Source organism: Aplysia californica, unplaced genomic scaffold (genome assembly GCF_000002075.1).
Source record: "Aplysia californica isolate F4 #8 unplaced genomic scaffold, AplCal3.0 scaffold00130, whole genome shotgun sequence".
Lineage (NCBI taxonomy): Eukaryota > Metazoa > Mollusca > Gastropoda > Aplysiida > Aplysiidae > Aplysia > Aplysia californica.
This window is the reverse complement of record NW_004797400.1, coordinates 946,912-951,449: the sequence shown is the minus strand read 5'-3', so window position 1 is coordinate 951,449 and position 4,538 is coordinate 946,912.

Genomic DNA, 4,538 nt, shown 5'->3' with positions numbered 1-4,538 from the left:
ACCACCACCACCACACATACACACACACAAAAAAAAAAAAGAAATAAAAACTTGTGCCACAATAGCCGCTTTGCACCCTCAATCTGGCAAACAAACCGCCCTGACCAGACCTATATTCTTCAGCTCAGCCCTGATTCGAATCAGAACTCACAAGTTTGGTTCCGCCGACTCTAAACCTAACGATGTCACCGGACGAGGAAGGGGAGTATGGTGCAATTTGGGGGGTAGGTGTTATCCAAGGACCTTACTATAACAAATCTATGTGAGCCCTGAACGATGCAAAATGGTCAGTTGTAGGTTGGCGGGTGCTCTGGTGTGATTTGCTTCTTCTTTCCTATGAAACATATCGCCCTTATCTCCCCTTCTTTTTTTATGCATGTTTGTTACTCTCTTGTAACACCTTTAATCTTCTGGCGCTCATATGACCTTATGCAGTTGCGAGCGCCGTAAAACCTCTACTAAAACTAAACTAAGCAAATGGTCAGGGTCTTGTGGGTGTGAAATCTCACAAGTGCCAGTGAAAGTGCTCGAGTGGCGCTCCTGCACGGAAACTTTCACGGGTAGCCAGAAGCCAGAGGTGTGAAATTAGTTCAACCAATGCCTACCGCCCTGATCTTACGGCCAGCTGAGAAAAGAGTTCCTCGAATCGTTGTTACATGGCAGTGAGGGGTGTCATTGGTTGACTGTGCTTGTTACACCGATGGGTGGGGCTAAGTGTGGAAGCAAAGCAGCAGAATTATTCTCAAACGTTTCTGTTTTTAATAGGTCAAACAGTGGGACTATGAAATGCAAGCACTGGCGGTACATGTAATTGGATTAGACTGACGCATGGCGTTATCACTCAGATGGGAGAGCAGTTGAGAGGTGCGAAGACCGCTGCTTGACCACTGCTTGCCGACCGGAAAGCGACTCTTGATCCCACTGGCTTGGCCTTTGAAAGTTTGTGCATTAATTTAGGGGTAGGGTTAGGGGTTGGATCTCCTTTTTATTGTGTTGGTTGAAGGCTAGGGGTGAGGGTATGGGTAGGGGTAGGAATAGGGGTATGGTTAAAGTGTGGGTTAGGAATATCTCTTCTTTATTGTGTTTGTAGAGGTGATCACTTTTTACGGAAGTCCTTCCTATTATTTTGAGACAGTGCATGGGGGGGGGGGGGATAATTTCTGTAATTTTTGTGATTGTAAGTCAATGATTAGTTTGAGTGTGATTAGGGTAAGTTTTCTTTCTTTTAGGGTAGTGGGAGGGGGTGTTAAGGGGGCCTCAACCCCCCCCCCCTCCCCCCATCAATCGTAGTCTTTCTTTCTTTTTTGGAAAGAGGGGAAGGGGGGGGGGCTGATGAAGGAAAGTTGTTGGGTTAGGTTCTTTTTTTCTTCCGTTCAAAACACGTACGAAATGAAATTGTTATTTGGCTTGTTTATTTTATTTTCTTCATCCCCTACCGTGACACGGGCGCACGAAAAAAAAAAAGTACGGAGAAAGCTGCACTTGTCTACTGTGACAACTCAAACTACGGAAGTCCTCCTTTTTATACAAATGAGGTAGATCTAGACTCGACTCAGTGAGGGGTGGGAGGGTCATGCGGTAGATAAAGTAGATTCTAGGTGTTTTTTGCTTCCATCGACCCAACTTGGATCATTTGAAGGAGGTGGGCAGACTTCTTTGAGTTTGAGGAATGGCAAGTTCTACCTCAGGTTATGTCGGGGGCTCTCGTGGCCTAGAGATTAAGGTCCCGGGTTCGAATCCGGGTAGCGACCGAAAAAAATTCCTTCTCTAAAGTGTCTCTTTTCACCGGCTTTCCTTTTGTCTAGCAACGTTCTGTTGTCTGCTTTCGTCTCCACTTTCTGCCCCCACCTCCTTTGCCCCCTCCTCTGGGCTCCTGACTCTTGCTGTGGCTTTCCTACTGCTACTCATTGGCTCCTTCTTACTATCTTACCTGTCTTCCAGCCACACCGCTGATCTTCTGGCAGGAAAGATTTACACCTAGCCTTCTCGGAAAAGGGCGGAAAATCTCGGATGTCCCGTTTTTCAAATTGCGCACGTTAAAGATCCCTTGGTGGTCTAAAATCGATAAAAGTGTAGGCTTCGGCCGCCACTCGGAAAAATTCAAAATGTCCTACCAATTGAAAATGTTTGGTGTGTCCCGCGCGCTCATGTGACCTTATGCAGTTGCGAGCGCCTTAAAACGCTTACCAAAAAACCCCAAAAAACAAAACAGGTTACGTTTTTCGCCAATGTCATCATTGCCTAACATGCCCCAATGACCCTGCACACCGGGACAAAAAGTTCCTCGCCTCTTTTTAGAAATTACAGGCGTGAAGCAAGATTTTTTTTTATGGCCGTAACTGCCAACATCGTATGTTCAGTTGGCAATGAGCTCCCTTGGTTTTATTTTACACCTCTGCTGAATTGATAATACTGTGTTTTTATAACCCTGAAAAGAAACGCTTGATCACGTCCGCCCATGTGCTCTGGCCACGTACCGTTCGTTATCTGTCCATGACCCTCAGTTGTCAAAAGAAAGATCGATGTGGCGCGATGGCGTGACGGCGGCTGCAAACAACTTTACGTAAGACGGGATAACGGGCACTGCCCTTTGAAACTCAAAGATGTTTTTTTAATGAGTAAATTATGTTGTGACCTACGGCTTAGTAACTGTACAGCCGTTGGACACGTGTTGTTATTTTGTTCTGATTTGTGTGTTTGTTTGTTTGTGTGTGTGTGTTTGTTTGTTGGGGGGGGGGGGCATTGCAAAATGGACTGTATGATCAGTCCAAGACAAATTTAACTGACTGATAATACGAATGTTGCATTTTTAGGTTCATGACAGTAAAAACATTTTTTTGTATCTGCTTCTTCTCTCTAATGTTGCTTCAAGCTTATTTTCCTAACCTCGTCTCTTCTTCTTCTGCTCTCTAAAATTCTTTCAGAATTACACTGAGGGTCAAGGTTTTACTTTCCGTTTGTATTTCTCTCTCCTTTGCTGACGATTCCTCCCTCTCGGAATCAGACGCTCAGTGGAAACAAATCATGCGCCTTTGTTCTCTGGGGCTTTTCGCCAAAGGTCATAGATTCATGTGCAAGAATGTAGGCTGCCGGAAAGGACATTAAAAATAAGTAGATCTACCCATTTGCGGAAAGAAGCATTAGAGAATATTATTATTGTAACAACAGGCAAGTTTGATGGAAAGAGAGGCAGAGGCAGACGGGGGGAAAAGATACTGGACAAGATGACAACATGGCTAGGAGCAGCAAGAACAACAGACACCATTGCTGCAGCGCAAGACAGAGTGAAAAGTGGAGGTCCATGATCGCCCACGCCAGTCGGCAAAACACCGGATGATGATGATGAGTCAAACGCACAAAGCCTTCCGTTGATTCTCGCGAGTGGGGCTTTTGCTAATTCCACCAGTTCACCCCAAGCCATGACAGTCCCGTAGCCTCTGTTTCTCACTGACAGAAGGCATAGTGACATACGATAATCTAACAGTCCATGAGCAAAAGGGTTCGTGCTTTATGCGAAACCAATGGCTCCTATACAAAATACTAATGAACACATTTTTACGCAGTATTTATAACTGCACTTTTTCGGATCCGTTTGAAACTATCTTTGTTCATTTGATATGAAATACATGTTCATTCCATCAATGTTAATGCGCCCCAGTACAAGAGCAAACACACTTCTAAGTAGATCTATGTGTGTGTGTGTGTGTGTGTGTGTGTGTGTGTGTGTGTGTGTGTGTGTGTGTGTGTGTGTGTGTGTGTGTGTGTTTCAGAGCAAATTTAACATCGGAGACGACTTGAGATTTTCCACCTGTTGCCCGTGTCACCTACGCCTTGGTGTAAACTCTCGTCTTGAATTGCCATCAAATGGAAAGGTTTTTGCAAACTCGGCTATTTTTTTCCGAGATAAGAATAGAAATATCAGCACTATACAGAACTGTGGAAAAGAAAGGCAGTAACGCTATAGAGGGTATCGCCAAGACCTTGAAAGACTTCCCAGAGACGTGAGGTAAGTGTTCCAAAGTGATTGTTATACGTGTATTTAGAGGCAAATGAGTGTGAATTGTTGTTAACGATAAGCCCAGGATCCTCCTGTTCAAAATGACTTACCTGTTTTGCTATTTGTCATTTTGTCGTGCATCCCAGCTCTCTTTATTTATTGTTTAGCATTAAACTGCTTGGTTAGACTGGAACAAAAACTGCACCATGAATAAATCACCCCCCCCCCCAAAAAAAACCAAACAAAACAACAACAACAACAACAACAACAACAACAACCCAAAAACAACATACAGAGCAGCTTTGCTCTGCCTTTTTGATAATTAGCTTTCCTAATGAGTAGGTCACGAGAACAGACTTTTAACGTCCTATCGTTCAACCTCCGAGCCTTTTCAAACCCACGTGGTAAATCGTGTCTCCTTTTTAGGTTGACATGTGTCAATTTGATATGATAAGAGCATTTTGCTGATGGAGAGGAACGTGTATGTACGAGTTGTTGTTTATTTGTTTGTGCGTGCGTGCGTGCGTGTGTGTGTGTGTGT